This window comes from Camelus bactrianus, chromosome 23 (genome assembly GCF_048773025.1).
Source record: "Camelus bactrianus isolate YW-2024 breed Bactrian camel chromosome 23, ASM4877302v1, whole genome shotgun sequence".
Taxonomy (NCBI): Eukaryota; Metazoa; Chordata; class Mammalia; order Artiodactyla; family Camelidae; genus Camelus; species Camelus bactrianus.
The window spans coordinates 41246685-41267910 of NC_133561.1; the positions used below are offsets into that span (position 1 = coordinate 41246685).

General features: G+C 36.8%; 1 long non-coding RNA gene across 1 annotated transcript; it reads left to right on the forward strand.

Annotated features, from left to right (window-relative positions):
• The first annotated feature begins 7349 nt into the window (after positions 1–7349).
• LOC141574878 (uncharacterized) lies at positions 7350–13519 on the forward strand. The gene is made up of 3 exons (XR_012502007.1): positions 7350–7977; positions 10749–10849; positions 12773–13519. It is a non-coding gene; the product is annotated as an uncharacterized LOC141574878 (long non-coding RNA).
• Positions 13520–21226: the final 7707 nt, after the last annotated feature.

Consider the following 21226-nt stretch of genomic DNA (forward strand, 5'->3'; position numbering starts at 1 on the left):
ATTAGGTGTTTATCACAGATTGGAGAGTGGCTAGGGCTTCTCCTTTTATTGGAATTGAGACTTCCAAACCATTTCTGGGGTGCAGGCTGTGGTATGTGGTGTTGGAATGTTTCCAATACACACTCATAACAGTTCCTTTGCCCTTTCTATTGCCATGGGAATGTCCAAATTCTACACAGAAACACCAGTGGAAACAAATCTAAAGATGTCATGCACTAGGGCCTCCTGTAATGATCCTTCAGTCCCCCAGCTGGGTCCTCAGTGCATTATCAGGTCAGTGCCATCCCTATTGTCACATTTTCATGTAGTAGACAAGGCTGATGGAAAGGCTTCAACTTCCCCTTCTGTGCACCCAGATCTCTGCTCTTGGCTCTCTCTTCCTTGTGGCATGGGACCACCAAGACAACCACAGAGCATATCCACACCCTCTGCCTTGGACCCAATAAAAATCACAGTTGTGCCTATGAAATATGCAGGTTCTTTGGCCATGGATTCTGATTTCAACCCGAACTTCCCCTGGGTCTCTCAGACCAAAATTATGATGATTCTGATAGAACCGTGCTTCTCTTCTATTGCAAAAATGCCAAATTGGGCCCTGGACCTGCAGAGATAGTGAATATGTCCATGAGATACCTAGATAATCCACACCATGTGCATCAGCAATGTTGCTATTTGAATTCAGGTCCCAGGCAGTTCTGTTCCATAGACACTACCAATCACAGAAAACAACACACTCCAACCCCATGAGACTCAGTCTGTGCCATCAGCCTCAGCCCTCTCCCTCAGCTTCAGCAGACATTCCTAGCTCAGCATCAACAGCTCAAGTCAAGGTCTGGGGATTGATTACAGGGATATTTTGTGCTGGTTTCTTTCAGTTCTGTCAGCCAGGCATCTGCTGTGCACTCCTCTCACCCTCATTGGATCTCCTTCAATCCCAACTGATCTCTCTGTGTGTGTCCCAGTAAAAGAGTGTTTTCCCCTTTTTGGCTCCCTCACCAAAAGTCAGGTCCTGCACTGATTTCCTTTTCTACTTTTCTTTTTCCTCCTTCCCAATTTTGTGAGGACCTTTTCTGTCTCTTGAAGTAAGAGAGAGAAAAGGTGAAATTGATGTTCAACCAATGTCCAGCATGTGTCCTGAGCCAAGGGGTGAGTGTACATGGATGAGAGTGAGCTAAGAATGCACTTGTAATCAAGAAAATATATCAAACACAAGAATGTTATATGGGGATTAAGTTTTATAGGAGAAGAGGAATGAAATGAGTTCTGCAAGGGAAACAATTATGTAAAATTCCTGGCTTTTCTAGAACAGTTTGTTTATAATGTGTGGTTTTTTTTTTTTTTTATATGGATGACATGGTAGATACAAAATCACTTTGGTATTTAATTTAGCTTCCATTGTGTACATTAAAGAGAGTGGTTTTTGTAAATCAATATTTATAATGTAAGAAGCACCATCTTTTATAATGATTTAAAGTCAAGATAAAATTTTTACATATTATCTTTTTAAATGGATGAGGAAAGGACACAGTGTTTCAAAATCCTTTAAGAGGGTAGTGGATGAAAAAACATTCAGGCACTATGTTCTAAACTGCCTGGAAGCTGAGAAACTGTGCTGAGCACTTAACATTTTGACCCAGTGAAATGATAAAGCCAGAGTCATTTCAGAAATGTCCAAAAGCTATTTCAAGCATCCCCTGCAATTGGCCACATCCAGAACTCTGAACACAGTAAATGTTCATTTAACACTAGCTCATTGACAAAATATTTTGGCCATTCAACTGATATCTATTAACAGCATAAATACAATATCCCTTCTTCCTAACTCTAACCTTCAAGGAGATCTTTCAATTTTTCAAATATCAGTCAAATGTATGTTATTGAATGAAGCCCTCTACTAGATAATGAGTACACTGAATTTGGTTGTTTTGTTCTTTTCCAGATAATGATTAACATGCCAAGTATATTGCCTGGCCCAGGAAGCTCAGGAGATGAATCAAATAACTTGACCATGAAGGAGCACTGAGGAGGCAGAGATGATCTCTGGCATGGGTATTATAATAGGCATACTACAAGGCTCAGAGGCAGTGCAGAGGAAGAAATGAGGAGCTCTTGGAAGTGGTGGGCAGAGGGCAAGTGTTTGGAATGTTCTTTAAGAATAGGTACAATTGAACTGACTCTTAAAAGATGGGCAGGTGTTTGACAAGGCAATGTGAACACCACAGATAGAGGGGAGTGAAGCCACCTGGAATCCTTCCTCTCTGCACTGCAAACAGTTTGGGATGGTTGGTGCATATGGCACATGACTGTGCACATTCTGTCCATGTTGTGTGCACTGATGATTTAGAAATGACAGAAGGGCAAGTGGTGAAGCTGGAGAGTTGCAGAAGCACACAGAGGAAGACTGCCTTACATGGTTTTTCAAGGTATTTGGACATGATCCTGTGGCAAAGCAAGTCATTACATGATTATTAAACTAAGCAGTATTGGTGTGGAATTTGCCTTCCACAACAATTATTTTCCTGCAGTGTGGATGACAAATTTGGGAGGTGGAAGAGGGGAAAGAATACAAACTGAACTGCTGGTTGGAAGACAATTATCAGTGGTCCTGGAAAGACTCAAGGCAATCAAGAAGCTGTGAAGGAAGGGTGCTGAAGGGAGGGACCTTAAGGATATGGCCTCTGGACAAACTGATTACTATTGTTTAAGGAGTAGTTTAGTGGGGAGCAAAGCAAAGACAAGCACAAAATGTGTTCTAAGACTTTTGGGGTTATGTAATTGGGTAAATGGTATTGATATTTGCAATATATATATATATATATATATATGGAATCAAAAAATTAGTCACAAGTTTCTGGGAGAGAAAGTTTCTTCGGCATCCTAACTCCAGGTCCTCAGTTTTTCTATGAGGCAGGAAGCACAGGTGATGTTATCCCTATTTTATGTCCAAAGGGGTAAACTTTTTGCCTACTATCACATGCAGCAGGTTGGGAAGTTTACTCTCTACCAGGCTTAAGAACAGGTAAAAAAGGGAGACAAGAACCATGCTTTCACACAACTTATATTCTTGTGTTTGTGTTGGGGGGAACAGAATATGAACAAGTCAGCAAGCAATGAACCCAGGTCTGAAGGACTATGATGGTAGCAGGCAGTGGTTCTTTATCTAGATATTAGGGAAAGTATCCCTGAGGTCACTCTGGAGCTGACCTTCCATTGAGAAGGAAGCAGTCATTCAGATTCTTAGGGGAAGAAATTTCTAGGCAGAGAACAGCAATTGAGAAGTCCCTGAGGTTGAAACAAGTTTGCTGCACCCTGAGGGAGGAATTCCAATTACAGAGCAATTGAAGAGCTGGGGAAATTCCTAGTTCCAATGGCATTCCTGGGAAGGTGAAAGTGAAAGGCTTGTGACGCCTTAGGGTAAATACCTAGCACAAATACTCTTGGGGAGGGCTGGGAACCTGCCCACCGTGCACAACACTATGCCTCTAGAAACTGCATCATGACTCACAAATGCTTTTGGAAGACAAGCCCTTGCTCAGTTGCCTATTTTGGTACCTCATTTAACTAAAACTCATTTAGGTTTGCCTACAGAGATGAACTTAAAAATCTTTAGATGAATGGAATTCATCTTAAATTTATCAGCTCAGAACAAGAAACCACCTACAGTCCGATGGCAGGCAGCTCTTCCCCCGAGGCTCAGTCATGCCCTAACATGTTACATGGGAACAGAGCCTCCCAGCCAACTTCCAAACCCCTAAAAGAGACCAGAGAGGCAACATTTTCCCCAAAGGATGCCCCGTTAGCTCAGCTGGACAGGACAAGGAGAAATGGTACCCCACTGCCAAGGTGCCAAGATGGGTTCTTGTCTATGTGAACCTGGAATGCCTTGGAGAGATGGGACATTGGGGCTGCCTGCTGGCTCTGAGATGGGCCATCCCAAGCACAGTCCTGCCTGCTCTCTGGAACACACTGCTCACACCTCTCATCCTGTGGTCATCCTCCACTGCTACTTTGTGGGCTACCTATTCTTCTGCCAACAGTGTTTCTTATGCCACCCCATTCAGCCAAATGGCTTCAAATTCAAATTCTCACTACAGGTAATGCAGATCAACACTCTGACCCTCTCTGAAAAGATCCTACTTTACAGCCAATTTTATCAGATATCTCTGCTTGGTGTATCAAAAAAAAGTATGTGAATTTAATATTTATCAATATAGCATGAATACATTATGAAATAATTAGATTATTCCTAAGTTATGTAGCCCCTTTCAGAGTATAAAATTGAGAAGTTATATATCACGGGCACTTATTTTAAATACAGCCCCAAACCATGAAATGCATTCTTTGGAGTGGTGCTGGAGACTGTGGCATGTTTTTGTCCATGCCAAGGGCAGGCTCACCTTGTGTCTGAGCTCATTTCAAACCATATGCTCATAACATCTCTTTACTTCAACTGACTGGTCAATTTTTTTATTCCTAAAATCACCATTCAACCTTGGATCATAAGATGTTCACACATACATTCACAGCACTGGTATGTCTCCTTCCTAACAACTTTAATAATGGCAATTTTTCATTTATTTTCAGTGATTGATTCACCTGTCTCCCTCAGTAACTGCGACTTCCACAGCAGCAGGGACCATGTGCATTTCTGCTTACCAATATGTCCCCAGAAACTAGCACAGCTTCTGGGACACAGTAGGGGCTTAACAACTAGCCACTGGGGGAAAGATGCTATGAAATATACTCATTGGTGGAAGTGTTTCTGCTTCTAAGAGTGGATCTGCCAAAAATCATTCAAATCAAGGCTAAATAAGGTTAAGGCTCAGCTATGCTGTTTTTTCTTTAAAAAAAAACACAAGAAAGACTTTGCTGCTATTTGGGTTTAAACTGATTTTGGAGACAATTATCAAAAGGTTTGACTAACAATTTAACAACACTCATTTTTATATGTATGGAGATGACCAATTTTAAAACTTTTTTTTTTTAATGGAATAAGAGTTCATTTTCAAAAAGGTTCACCCAGATTAGGCCAAATTTAAAAAGATAAGAAAAACTACCACTTACTTTGTCAGGTGCTCTCTCTCTATTATTTTCATTTAATCCTCATATCTGAATCTTACCCCAGGTCACAGATGAGGAAATGGAGGGAGCAAGAGGCTGGGGTTAGACACTGACTAAATGGCAGAACCAGGATTCACATCTAGGTCTATTTGATTCCAAGAGCTATGTCTTAAATCTAAGCCAAACTTTAAGCTAAAAAATTAATGCTGACATTGAATAATAATGTATTTGTTGCTCCCTCTTATGAAAAGGTACAAGACTACAGCTTAGTACCATCAACTGGGGCAAGTATTTAAAATAGAATTTGGATGCCAATGATGGGGTATCAGGGAAATGAGAAAATTCACAAAAAAGGAATAAGGAGGGATATTAATTAACATTAACCGAAAGCTTGTTTTATGCTAGATACTGTATTAGATGCTTTCATAGTAACATTTATTTTAATCCTAAGACTCCTGTGAGATGGGTAATAACAGTCAAGAAAAAAGTGGTATAGAGTAACTGGCATTTGGCTACTCCGATGCTCCTTTCCCCCTTTCTTTCTAAGGATGTGAACCGCCCACATTTCAGCTGAGTATTGTCTGGAATAAGGACAACATTCCCCAGTCTCTATTCCAGCTTAGTGAGGTCACAATACTAAATTCTGGTCAATGAAATGTAACAGGAAGTGTATGACAGCCTCTGGGAAATTTCCTTAAGAGATCATAGATGCTTGCCTTCCTCAGTCTCCTTCCCTTCCTTCCTTCCTCCTTTCTACATTGCATGTGATGGATAAAGCTCCATCTAGGGCTATGAGATTGAGGACCTCATCTGATGTTTAGCAAACCTAAAAAGTGGAACCAGCCTAAGCCTCAGGAGATTTGTGAAATCATAATACCAGTTCTGGATTGTCTCTCTAGAAATTTTTTTAATGTGAAAAAGAAACAAACATCACTTTGTTTATGCCACTGTTCTTTGCAGTCTCTGTAACTGGCAGCTAATTTTAACTAATCCAGAAACTTATCCAAAGTGATCATGTAAGGTTCAAACCCAGGCCCACCAGTCTGCAAAGTCCACCCTCTTAGGCAGAAGCCTGAAGAACTCCTGATTATAATCTGCAAAAGATTGGTGGTGGGGGAAGAGTGTGTGTGTGTGTAAAACTGCTGACAAGAATTTGACAGAAGGAAAGAAGGAAAGTTCGAATATGCTCGCAATTCTGCATACCTAAGAGACAATCAAAGGGAATATGCTACTGGACAGTAAAGAATATAGTCTCCATCAGAGGTGGACAGAGAAAGATCTGTCACCTGCATGGATCTGGAAAGAGAAAGGAAAGAGAAGCTGTGTCTCTGAAAGATGCTGCTGTATTTTATTTCCCATCTATATTTTATAAATTTCCTATATACATTTATTATTCTGTTCATAGAAAATTCTAAAAGACTCATTCACTATTTCCACAGCCAAATTTGTCAAAGTGTAAAATTGTGTTTAGAAGTCTCATCATAATTATTAAGCACTCATTCTGTGCCCATCAGTATGCTAGATATCAAGAACAATATCAAAAATCATCAATATTGGTTTCTGACCTCAAGCAGCTCAGAACTTAGGTGAACACATAGAAAACAACCAAGTACTACTTACATGAATAGATGGATCAGTGCAGGTGATAATAATCAGAAAGAGACTCATGAAAGAGAAGTAAAATTTAGAAAGACCTAAATTCTATATGTTTGCCTTATCTGCCCCAAATATTGTCTTAAAATGACCAATCCACCCTCAGGGGTCAGTCAATCTCTTTCTGGTAACCTGAGAAAATCCAGAAGGAAAAGACATAGAAATACTCTGTTTTCTACAGCATCCCATTGGTTTGGGGACATATCTAGTGGTAGGCTCCTCACATTCATATGATAAAGGAGATGACTGTGAGCAGCAATGTGGCCGATTCCTCTGCCCAATGGCACAAGCAGAGTCACAAATAACAGAAATGAAAGGATCACTACAAATTGTGTTATTGAACTGCATGACCTACATGGAGCAATCAACTCACTCCTAGGTTTGGCAGGGCCTTTCTGAGTTGATTCCCTGAAAAACAAAACAAAACAATAAAACCCAAACCAAACCAAAAAATAAAAAAAAAAAATTAAAAAAAGAGAGACTCTGAGTGTCATTATCTCTGCTCCATGTGGCTGCCTTGATAAGAGTTCAGATTTTTCTGTGTCATGAGAAAATTTTTATGATTAATGGAAGACAGAATATTATCCAGTATTAACAGTTATTTTCCAATTCTGTATTATAAAATTATTTCTGATAATGGAAAATTCTCTATTTCTTTCAATTAATTAAAACATTGAAATTCTACAGTGTATAAAAGAAAGCACTGGAATTCTGGAGAGGTGAGGCAGAATACGAAGGTAAACAGGAATCATTATTCCTTTTCTCAGAGGTATGTAATCTACAGGGGAAGCATGCAGCACCTGAAAGGGGAGGAGAGGTTGGTGGGCCACGCAGGGTTGAAGGAGGAGCATAGGAACATGGGTCTGGGAAAGTTTGGCTAGCTTTACAGTGCTCAATTGAAATACTACTTTGCAATACTTTCTCAACACCAGGGTTCAAATTTGTTAGTCCTACTGAGACATCAGGTCAGAAGAAAAGAACAAAAGTGAGAAGGCATTCATGGCTTTGCATTCTCAGAAAGTCATCCTGCTGGTTCAACTCTGTATGATTGAGCATATTGTCATTGATGAAGAATTTTTATTTATTTTTGATCAAAGACTTCACCATGTTTTCCTGACCTTTTCAATCTCCTGGTTGCAGAGTTTTAACGTGAGCTCTCCTTGGGCCTGGGAGAAATTCTGAGAATGACCCCTGAGAATGAGCTCAGTGGTGAGAAGTCCAAGGACAGGATGAGGTCGACATTGCAAGTGTTTTTGGAATAAGGTAGGTTGACTAGAAACTGTAATTGTGCAAGGCCAGCTGTGCACTTCTGTGTGAGCTGATCCCTTATCATGGTCCCAGTCTTAAATATTCACGACCAATTACTCTGTGTTCTCAGGCCCACTATGCTGATTGACCCTCTGCCTTAACTATATGACATCCCTTCCTTTTATGACAAGTGTTAGGAAGGTGATCTTCCAGGCTCTCCTTCAAGGGAAAAACACGATTTCCTGCAGCAGGATGCCCGCCATCTCCAGCTAATCTGTCTTCTTGGAAGATGTCCAAATATTTCTTTGAAAGTTTCCCATGCATCCCATTTAAAGAATATGTACTGTCATCTTGGTCCCATATTGGAATCTGCCACACAGGAGCCAGCCAGTTATTGACTATTGTCTCTTTCCCATCCATAAAATGAAGACTTCTAAGAAAATATTTGCAAGTGAAGCCAGGCTGAAAACTTAGAATTAAAGCAGAGTTAGTGCTCCTTAGCTCCTGTGAAGTGATATAAAAAAAGCCCTGATGGGTTCTGCTAGTGACTGAGACAGTGCTTGCTGGGATCCCTGTAAGAATTCAATCTGTGTTCCCTGGACCATGTTGAAATCTGGGCAAAAGTTTTCCTGATACTGTGAAAGCAGCTGGTTTCTGAGGTTCCTCATAGTCAACTTTTTCATTTCTTTGATTTGAAGTAACCCAGGTCTAATACCAGCTAGGCCTTGATTCCATGCCCTTCCCATCTTTTTTTCCTCAATGACTGTGTGTGTATGTATTTCTGCATATGTGTTTCTTGGCCTAATATTAGGCTATCTGTTAATTGTAATACACATTTAATACTGAACTTCAATTCTAACCTTAACTGATTCTCTAAGACTAGGACATAATATGTATGCATATGTATGTGTGTGTGTGTGTGTATGTATGTATATATACACACATATATATAGTTTGTTAAGAATTTTTAAGAATCAATATAAATTGTAAAAGAACAAGATTCAGAACATTTTAGAAATAGAGGAAAAGAGATATGAGTCAGAAAGTGTATGAGAATTGGTATCTTGGCTTCTGCTGGTGGCTCTTCTGGCAGTGAGATCTGGGGCAAGCCACTAACAGTCTAGGCAGGAGTTTCTGTTTTCTATGTGTTTAATGTAACTATCCTGGACTATATCAGAAAAGAAGATAGGAATATTTCATGTTCCAGATATCTCAGACTTCGTTTCATCTTACCACTCATTTATCATCCAACAAATGTTTTTTCTATGCCTACTGTGGGCAAAACACTGGACTGGTTTCTGAGGATACATTGGTCCATTTGATGGATGTGGCCTTTGCCCTCCTGGGGTCCACAAGTCTCCAAGCATTCCTCCAGGGACCGTTAGGCTGGACATGATAAATCAGTGGGGAATAACTAACCAAACCCCAGTGTGTCCCCACACCACAGTTCTCTTTGTCTTTGTCTCCTGAATCCTATGTATCCAAATGCAGGCACACCTTCCAATTATCCACTTATTCTACTAATTTATCTCTGCTAACTTCTTTATCTCCAATTCAGTCTCTCCACCAAATTGTTTTTGGAGGATTTAAAAACAAATAAACATGTGCCCTCAAGAAACTTATAGTTTAAAAAAAAAATAGAGGCAAATATGTAGCTGGATATATGAGCAAATTCAGGGCTGATTAAAATCTCCTAGTACAGGATATTGACATGGTTCAGAGCCTATGACTCAAATATGCTTTATAATAGCTGAATGTAACCAGGTCACCTTATGAAAAAGAGCAGTATGATAATAAATCAGGCGTCCTTTATCTCATTACAAAATTGAAGGGCAAAAGTAGTTGGGTCTTATATTGGTAGATGAAAGAGTGGGCTAAAGTGGAGAGGACTTCCCAGATTTCTCAGAGAAATTGAGACCTAAAGGGCAAATTAAAAAAAAAAAACAACTTAAGGCTTAAGGAAGCCTGTTGTTTTTGTGAGCAGAATAGCTTTTTGTGTCTGGTAAAGGCCTCTGTGTAAATGGGGGAGTTACAGACAGATTGATTACAAGTAAAAATGAGGGGGGAAGCATACTAAAGGATGAAACAAATATGTAAGTGGGTGTAAATTTTATAATTTTACCTTCATCTTTGAGTGAACTTGATTATCAAATAAAATGCCTGGATTTGCTTAATTTACTTAACCAATTCAATAATCAGATACAAAATTTTGTTCTTCAGGGTCCTCAAGGACACAAACACACAAAAAAAGATGTGTGCATTCTGACAAAACATAATCATAATGCAAATAATTTCTATTTATAAACGATTTTATAGTTCATGCATATCACTCAAACAGTGTATTCCTGTCATTTCAAAATAACATGCTCACTCCTCTGTAGTCTGCACACCTGAGAGTGACAGCATCTCTTAGCAGTCCCCAGTCTTGCTGAGTCATTCTGTTCATCCTCCTGTAGCTCAGGCATCATTCAGAGGCCCAACAGGTTGAGAATTGACAAGTGCTTAACTATGGATCCCTAACTTACTCTGGAGGAATGCTGTAAGACTGTGGACCTCAGGAGGGTAAAGGTCACATCCATCACATAGACTAGCACATCCCCAGAACCCAGTGCATTGTTGTGCATATGGCAGGCAGCCAATAAATATTTGTTAGATAATAAATGAATGGGTGAAGTGAAGTCTGAGGCTTCTGAAATGCACATTTTCTCTATCTTGTATAGTGCAGGGTCCTCTCAAGATTTAATCCCTAGCTCTGTCTACATTAACATGTTCTTATTTGATTGAAGAATCAACACACTTAAAGACTGGGATTTGGAAGTGAGAAGGAGTACATGGAAGTGATTCAGGAAAACAAGGAAATGAGACACAAGTGGCAACATTTGTCAAAGTAAGATAAAAGAATACTTATAAGATTACTTACTATATTTCTCATGTCTGTGCATGTCTTCATCTTCACCTTCTGGTAACATATACATCCACGTTGAATTGAGCCATTTTCCCCAAATCGAGGATCTTGTGACTTTGAAGTACCATAATATCTTGAGATTTCTTTGATAATTTTTGATCAATGGTTTCTAGAGATGCTGGAATCCCTGACAGTATAAAATAACAAGACAGTGTAAAAACATGAGTCAGAAAATCATGACTGTCTTTAGACATAGCTACTTAAATATAGCATGGTGACTAAAAGTATGGATTCTGGAGCAAGACTACTTAGATTCAAATCCTGACTTTGCCTTTGTGAGCTGTTTGATTTTTGTTGTTAATTAATTTCTCTGTGCCTTAGTTTTGTATTTCAAAAATGATTTGTGGTGAGGATTAAATAAACAATACTGTTAGAGCAGTTCTAGGCGTATAGGAAGTGCCATATTAATCTTAGCTCTTATCGTGATCGTGGGTAAGTCACTTATCCACTCTGGGTTTAAAGTTTCCAGGTATAAAATGAGAGATTTTGACTAGATTTTCTCTAAGGCCCTCCTGAACCTACTGTTTGCAAATGCTTACAGTCCATGTGCTTTTCTACATATATGTATGTAGTTTGTGATAGGAAAGTGCATGATTAGTAAATGCTTTCCTTGATTGATGCAAGGAGATGTTATTAGGGGATTGAGACAGTCTTCTTCACTAGGCCAAATTCCTTGAGGTTAAGAGTGTATCTTTTCCTCCTCAGGATCCCAAGGCCTAATGTGGTGCCTGGGGACAGTGGGTGCTCTGTAAACTGTTAATAGATATTTAATAAATGCCTATGTCTTGTGTACCCAGATATATGGGAATGGGAAATGGTTGTAACTCCTTCCTAGGCCTTATCTCATTTAAAGCTACTTATACCGAATATTCAAAAAACATTAGTGCTCTCTACTGGAGACATTCCTAGTACAGGAATTCAAGTTTGAGTTTTTGATGGCAAATTCTGATTTGAGTTCATAAGTCCTGGATTTGAGAAGTAGGGTATAGCAGATACACATAGTTTACTGTGTTGCAAGCACAGATTTGGTGTTATGGCACTGAGGATGGCATGATCAGCATTAAAATGCCAAGTCTCATTTCTTTGCCATGTATTTATGCATTTTTTCCAGAGTAGCTTTATCTATAGATTTGTACACATGTTGTGTTTGCTCTGATTCATTTTAAGTAAAAAAAAAAAAAAGAGAGAGAGACATAGCATTAATTGAAAAAGTAATGTTAAGAAAATGAAAAGACAACCCACAAAATGGTAGAAAATATTCACAAATAATATATCTGATAAGGGACTTGTATCCAGAGATCATAAAAACAAAACTAAGCAAAACAATAGGATTTACATTTCTCATTTAAGTTATTATTTTCTCTACACCACAAGTCTTTTTTTGGCATTACTGTTTTCTTTTTCATTAATTGAATATTTTCTAATATTACTTTTTAACTTCTTTATTGATTATCTTGCTACATATTTTTAGTTATTTACTTAGTGATTGCTTTAGGCCTTACCATATATGTCTTATCAAAAACAGTTTCACAATTACACCAGCAATTTCAGAGAATGTAGAAACAGCATTCCCATATAGCTCTACTCTCTTTTCTTTCTTACTGTGGTATTCTTGTCATAGGTATTATCTCTATGCATGTTATAAGCCCAACAGTACATCATTATAATTATTATTCCTTTATGTAATTTTATGTCTTTTAAAGAAGCTGAGAGGAGAAAAGAGAGCAAGATTATACGTATAATTTTTCTTTTTTTTAAATTGAGTTATAGTCAGTTTCCAGTGTAGAACACAATTTTTATGTTATATGTATAATTTTTCTCATATTAGCCTTCTTTCCATTTCAGGTTCTATGCATTTGTTCCTTTGGATTCAAGTGAAACATCTGGAGTCAATTCTTAACCCAATGTTGGTTTGTTCTCACCAACCTCTTTGCCCTGCTATTGGAAAATATATTACATTTCTGTATGTTATATGCCCACAAATACAATTAAATGTATACTGCTTTATGATTTTTAAACAAGATAAGAAAGGATAAGAAATAGGCAATTATACTCCTTTATAATTGCATAATTACCTTTATCAGTGTTCTTTGTTTTGTGTGTGTGTGTATTCAAATTACTGTCTTGGGTCACTTGCTTTCAGCCTGAAGAACTAACTTTAGTATGTCTTGTAAGGTAGGTCTACTGGCAGCAGATTCTTTCAGATTTTGTTTTCCAAATGTCTTTTTATTTCATCTTCACTTTAAATGATAATTTTGCTGGATATATGATTCTTGATTAAGAGCTTTTAAAATTTGAGGGCTGAGAATAGGTTATCCTATTGCCTTCAGCCCTCTATTGTTTCTGATGATAAGTCAACTGTTAATCTTATACGAGTTTTCTTAAGCAAGATGTCATTTTCCTCTTGCTGCCTTCAAGATTTTCTTTGGCATTTTTACTATGTGTCTATTCATGGGTCTTTTTGAGTTTATCCTACTTGCAGTTTGTTGAACCTCCTGGATATGTAGATTTAAATTTTTTAGGAAATGGGAAGTTTTTAGCCACTAATTTTTCAAATATTTTTCTGCTCCTTTCCTTCTCTGTTCTTCTGGTGCTGCCTTTACATGTCTGTTGGTGTACATTAGTTTCCCACATTTCTCTGAGGCTTTGCTCATTTTTTCTTCATTCTTTTTCACTCTGTTCTTGGATTGCATAATTTCTATTGATCTATTCTTAAGTACTTTTACTTTCTGCCTGTTTAAGTGTATTATTGATTCCATATAGTGAATTTTTAAATTTCAGATATTGCTCCTTTCAGTTCCAAAATTTCCATTTGGTTATTTTTAATAATTTCTGTCTCTTTATTAATGTTCTCTATGTGATGTGACACTGTCATCATGCTTTACTTCTAAAATCATGGTTTTCTTTGTTTCTTTGAACATATTTATAATGGCTTCTTTTCTCACATCTGGTCTCTCCTGCAGGTGGCTTTATTGCCTGCTATTCTTCTGGTATCTAGGCCATAATTTCCTGCTTATTTTGCATGTCTCATATTTTTTGGAAAATGAACATTTTAGATATTGCAGCAACTTTGGGTACTGGCTTCATCTCTCCCCTCTTTCAGTGCTTGTCATTGTTGTTAGCTTGTTTACTTGTTTAAAGACTAACTGGATTATTTTAGTGTTGTCCATTCCCTTCTCTTCCTCCTCTATCCCCTAAACAGACACAGGGTAAAGCCTCTGATGTTTTTCCTCAGGGATTCATCCTTGGACATGCCCAGCCACTTTGGGATAACAAGGTTTTAGCAGGACTTAGGCAGTGTTTGTCTAGTTACCTGACCACACTAACCTATGAAACTCCACTAACTGCTGGTTAAAAGCTCTATTGTTCATAACAATGCCCTGGAGAATAAATTATTTACACCCTAATCCAGTCAAATTCAGGCTGCTATGAAGGGACAGTTCCTGATGGTCAAAGTTTGAAATTTATTCAGACTCTAGTTCTTGCAGCTGGTTTCTTATTTTTCTCCAGCAATTAGTTGGCTTATCATTTAGCCTGTATCTTCAATGAATTTATCAGTCTCCTCCCCATTGCCTCTCACCAACACTTCTACTGTTTTTGAAAGCAAACTTAGATTTGAACTTCATATGCTGTTGCAAATAAAGTTGGCTCCTTTGGGGAGATAATTTGAGCTCTCTGTTCTATGGTCTGCCTTTCCTCCCAGGGAAAATCTCTGAGCCACAACTCTGGTGCTGGAGTAAGGAACAATAGGTCAATTCTAAGTGACAGCCCAGTTTGAAGAAGTAAGTGCTCAGTGGCTATATGGGCAAGAGCCCCAGGTGTCCTTGGCTTGTCTCCCTTGGCACAAGCCCCTGTCATATGAGCTGAGTCAATAGCAATTGGGACTTCAATGTCCTACCATGCCCAAGGTAGAACCTTTGTCTCATGAGAGGAAAAGTGGTGGAAGAATGGGGCCCCCACCTGTTGGCTGCAGTAGTACAGAACTTTGCCTCAGCAACAAGTATCTAGGGGCAGTATGAGAAATGCTAATGTCATGTCCTTCCCAGGAAGACAACCCTTCAACCAGGACCTGGGGGGAGTCAAAAACTTGTGTTCTTGGTTGTACAAGTCTGGGTGGAGTTCCCAGCTCAATGAGTGGAGAGGGGAAAATTGCGGATCTTCAAATACTAAAGACTCATCATTTTATGGAGCTTCAGTAAATATTCTTGAGTAAATGTGTCCTCATTTGCTGTACATCTGTAGTGGCATTTCCATTTGTGTATGCTCATAAGGCCAACTATTTTTAAATGAGTTTTAAAAATAGTTTTCATCAGTTTTTTTTGAGGAGTGATTCTGAGTTGCACACCATCATGCCAGAAGTGGAGCCAGGAAGGGGAAACTGATACAGTATAGATTAGCATTTTCTTTAAATGAGGGCTTGCTGTATCTTTGGTTGCTAGTGGAAGGCCTAAGATATATTTGTAGTATTAAAAATAAAAATTAAAAAATAATTTTCTAATGTTAGTATGTTAGAAGCAAAGCATAAGATGGCAATTCCTGTAGATGATTTGTTGCTTGAATCCTCTGAGAAGAAATCTTTAGAGAAGTGGAGATATAGGAGGATGCAAGTTCCCAGGCATTTCTCTAGGGAGATCATGTAAGCATTTCTAGAAGCCAGCACTCAAAGCATCTTGGGATGGATACTCTGCTGTAAAGAGACTAAGTTCAATATCAGCTATCAAAATCAACCTCATAAAAATAATCATATTAAAGAGTATGTAGAGTAAAGAAACTCAGTGTAGAGTTTACTAACAGCTGTTCCAAGAACCCAAATCAACCACATAAACAAAATTGTAGCAACAGTAATAAAAACAATATAACAGCCACTCTTATTGGACACTTTCTACCGTTAAGGAAGTACACTTACTATCTCTAATCCTCATGATCACACAGTAAATTAGATATTATTCCTACATTTATGCAAGTGAAGAGATTAGACTTAACATATTCTAGGTCACTTAGCTTGGTTCTAGAGCTTAGTCTCAGATGCAAGCTCTCTGACTCCAAGGCCTGTCCTCTGTCCATTACTTACACAAAACTGTCAAAAAGGGGTGAAGAAATGAGAAAAGAAACAAAAACAAAGGGTAAAAACAGATAAGAGAATAAAATGGTAAGGAAAAATGTATGAAAGTATAGTCATGCATGGGAGTGCCAGGGCAGGATCAACAGGTTCCCCTGTAACTCTTCATTAGCACAAATACCCTCCAATTTGTTCTAAGCCTTCTGAGGTGAGCTTCATCAAGGCTCAACAATGCTGAACCCACAAATCCTTTCAATGTAGCCCTATTTCTACGTTGGGTTTTTGCTGAGAAGTCTGAGGAAAAACTCCCTTAAACTTTCCAGAAGCCCAATTGTTTGAGAGCATCTATGATACATACTGTATTTCCTCAGAGAGTCTTTTTCTGATTATGTCATACTCCAAGGATGCAACCATAATGATTCTGAGGTTTAAGGAAAAGAATCTTCAGTCATGTCCTTCATTTCATATTTGACCCCTCCATCTTTTTTCTTTTCTTTTCTGGCAACACCCTGGATTTGTTCTTTGCTTGGAAACCATTTACGAATTTAATTTTAGGATCATTTCCCTTCCTGGGAACTGCTGCTTTGTGTCTTCCTATTCCCCTTCCCAAAATTGAGTTTATGGTCTCCATAAGATTATATATCATGACAAAAGTATCTTACAAGTCTCCTTCAACTTTCACTGCATTTTGCAAATTTTGTTGAGTTGTATTTTTATTATTATTTCATTGAATACATTTTAAAATCCCTCTTGAGACTTATTTGACCTATTTATAACGTAGAAGTGTGTTGTTTACCATCCAGGTATTTTAGGACTTTCCAGCTATCTTTCCATTGTTGATTTCTAGTTTAATTTCACTCTAGTCTGAGACATACATTATAATATTTCTGTTCCTTTCAATTTTTAAGGTGTGTTTAATGATACATAATAAGGTCTATCTTGGTGAATGTTTCATGTTAGCTTGAGGAAAATATGTATTCTGATGTTTTTGGTATTCTATAAATGTTGATTACATCCTGTAGATTCCAAATAGAAAAATCAATCAATATAATATACCACATTAAGAGAGCAAAGAAAAAAAGTGGTCATCCAATTGATTCACAAAAATCCTTTGATCAAATTTAATAAATTTTCTGTTAAAAAAATACTAAAAAATTAGGAATAGAAGAAAACTTCCTCAACATGATAAAAACCATGCATGAAAAATCCACAGCTACATCCTACTCAATGATGAAAGACTGAAATCTTCTCCCCTAAGATAACAAAAAAGACAGTAATGCCCATTTTTCCCTCCTCTATTTAACATAGTATTAGAGGTACTAGCCAGTGTAATAAAACAAGGGAAAGAAATAAAGAGATTTAAATTTGGAAATGAAGAAATAAATTCTCTCAACACAAGACAAGATATTAAATATAGAAATATCAAAGATTTCACCAAAAAATAGAAAAAATAAACGAATTCAGCAAATTTGGAGGATACAAAATCAACAATTAAAAATCAGTTGCATTTCTATACACTAACATGACAATTCAAAAAATTAAGAAAGCAATCCCATTTAAAATAGGATCAAAGTGATTAATTAAAAATAAATTTATCCTAGAAGAAGAAAGATTTGCATACTGAAAACATTGCCAAAAGACATTAAATAAGACATAAAGAAATAGACATCCATGTTCATAGGTGGGAAGTTTTAATATTGTTAAGCTGTCAGTACTACTCAACAGATTCTACAGATCTCATGCAATTCTTATCAACATTCCAATATTTTTTCCAGAAAATAAAAAGTTCTAAAATTCATAGGGAATTTGAAGAGATTCCAAATAAACAAAAAAAAAAAAAATCTTGAAACAGAAGAACAAAGTGGGAGATATCATACTTCCTGATTTCAAAACTTAGTACAAACTATTGTAATCCAAATAGACATATAGACGAATACAGTAAATAAATCTTCTCATATGCGGTCAAATGATTTGGTAAAGGTGTCAAGACCATTCAGTGGGAAAAGCACAATATTTTCAACAAGTGATACTGAGGAAATTCGATATTCACATGCAAAAGGATGAAGTTATACCCTTACCTTCCTCCATATTCAAAAATTTACTCAAAATAGAACAAAGATCTAAATGTAAAAGCTAAACAAAATCTCTTAGAAGAAAACGTAGGGGAAACTCTTCATTCTATTGGGTTTGGCAGTGATTTCTTGGATATACACCAAAGGTGTTTGTAGACAACAAATGAAAAAATAGATAAATTGGTTTTTACAAAAATTTAAAACTTTTGTGCATATCAAAGGACAATGTCAAAAGAATAAAAGGTAACTCACAGGATGGGAGAAAATGTTTACAAATCATACATTTGATAAGAAATTAATATACAGAATATATAAAGAACCCTTTAACTCAGCAACAACAAAAACAAAAACAAAGAGCTCATTTCAAAAATAGTCAAGGACTTGAAGCCACCCTCCCCAAATAACAAAGATAATTGGCCAATAAGTACCTGAAAATGTGCTCAGCATCATTATTCATTAAGGGAATGAGATACATTTCACACACATTAATATGTTTGCCATTTCTTTAGAAACAGAAAACAAATTTTGGTAAGGATGTAGAGAAATTGAGAATCCTGTACATCATTGGTAGGAACAAATTGAACAGCTAATGTAGAAAACAGTATAATTATTCCTCAGAAAATTAAACGTAAAATTACCATTTGATTCAACAGTTCATCTTCTAGTTATATATCTCAAAAGAACTGAAATTAAGAACTCAAATATATAGTTGTACACCAATGTTTATAATAGCATTATTCAAAACAGTACAAAAAAATGGAAACAATCTCTTTATCCACTAACGTATGAATGGGTAAATGAATTGTAGTGTATTTGCTGGTCAGAATGGCTGTCATCAAAAGAACACAATCAACAAATATTGGCAATGATGTGGATAAAAGAAACCCTTGGTGGGCTCTTGATAGGAAAGTAAATTCATGCAGCCACTGTGGAAAATAGTATGGAGATTTCTCCAAAAATCTCAAAATATAATTACTATATGACCCAGATTCCACCCCTGGGTATATAAAAGCAAAACCAAAACCAAAACCAAAAACAGTAATTTGAAAATATACATGCATGTCAATGTTCATAGCATCATTATGTACAATTGCCAAGGTATGGAAGCAACCTAAGTGTCCATGAACAGGTGAATGGATAAAGAAGATATGATATACACACACACACAGATAGATAGATAGATATAGATAGATATAGTATGTATAGATATTTAATGTACACTACACACACACACACGCACACACACACAATGGAATACTACTCAGCCATAAAAAATGAAATTTTGCCATTAACAGCAACATGGATGGACTTGGATGGCATTATGCTAAGTGAAATAAGTCAGACAGAGAAAGACAAATACTATATGATATCACTTATATGTAGAATGTATAAAATACAACAAACTATTGAATATAACAAAAACAACAACAAAAAAAGAAGCAGGCTCACAAATATAGAGAACAAACCAGTGGTTACCAGTGGGAAGTGGGGCGGGCAATAAAGGTATGGAGGAGTGGGAGGAGTGGGAGTAACACACTATTGAGTATAAGACAGGCTAAAAAGATGTACTGCACAACAAAGGGAACATAGCCAGTATTTTGTAATAACTGCAAATTAAGTGGAAATGTAAAAGTTCTATAATAATAAAAAATTAAAAAAAATAAAATAGAGTGTATACATTCTTACCATGGAATGTTATTCAGCCTTAAAAAGAAGGATATTCTAACACATGTTACAGTCTAAATAAACCTGAGGACATTATGCTAACTGAAATAAGACAGTCACAAAAAGAAAAATACTATATGATGTCATTTTTATGAGGTATCCAGGGTAGTTAAATTCATAGAAACAGAAAGTTTACTCACACTTACCAGGAGCTTGGGGAGAGGGAAATGGAGACTTGTTTATTGGATACAGAGTTTCAGCTGAGCATGATGCAATGGGTTGGAGGTAGATAGTGATGATGATTGTAACATCTATGTGAATATACTTAATTCCACTATATTGTACACTTTAAGTAGTTAAAATAGTAAATAGTTGTGCATATTTCATCAAAATAAAATTATTAAGTACTTTAAGTGGGAGGGAAATAGAACTTGATTGTCTGCATTTTCTATATTAATGGACAGTCAGAAGGGACAGAGAGAGATTGGGGCCTTAGACCAAATATATCAGGGGAGGAATTCATTACTCATGTTTTTTCAGGGACTGTTTCCTGGGCTAAGATTGAGCACCATATTCAATGCAGCCTGGGACCACTGTCCACAGAACAGTGGTTAAGGAATAAGATCACATTATCTGAATTAAAAGGAATTCCATCCAAATAACACTGTTGAGTGGCACAACCACACTTCCATGGAAAAAGAGACACAAGGAAGAATATTCCAGAGTTGTCATATCAGTCCTAGTACAGTCATAGAAACAGAATCCACTTTAGTTTGTTTAAACGTAATAATTTGTACAGGTGATAAAGGAATAGAGATCAAAAAACACAAAATTCTAAACCAAAGCCTTTACTTTTTGGCCTATAGGTAATAAGAGGGATATTTATTACCCTTTGAAATAATAAACAAATATCACACTTATTCATACATCCAAACATTAATCTATTTATTCATTGTTTCAATCACCATGCACTCTAGGTTTTACCTTACTTTAAAGTTACCATATTTGGTCCTTAGGGCTCTATAATACACAATTATATCTCCCGGCAAAATGCACTAGGTTGAAACCAAACTTAAAAAATGACTATTTGGTTGCAACTTAGATTCTTGATCACTACACATAAAATATTTATATATATACACACACACATACACATACATACACATACACATATCTATATACACACACATATATATATACATGTATATAATTACAATATTTATTTCTGCCTAAATAACATTATGTAAGGCCCATACACAGTGTAAGCTGCATGAGGACAAGATCTTTGCTTTTCTCTCTTTACATAATCCAGAACAATGGCAGGGATGACATAAGAATTTAACAAACAATGTAAATAATTAGAACCTAGCATTCCTTAATGAGGATTAGAATAGATGTGTGAATAAATTGTTAACTACTCTTTAAAGACTTTTTATTTTTCTAAGTGACCATTGTCAGTTTTATTATTTTTTATTGAAAGAAAATAGAAACAGTATTTCAAAG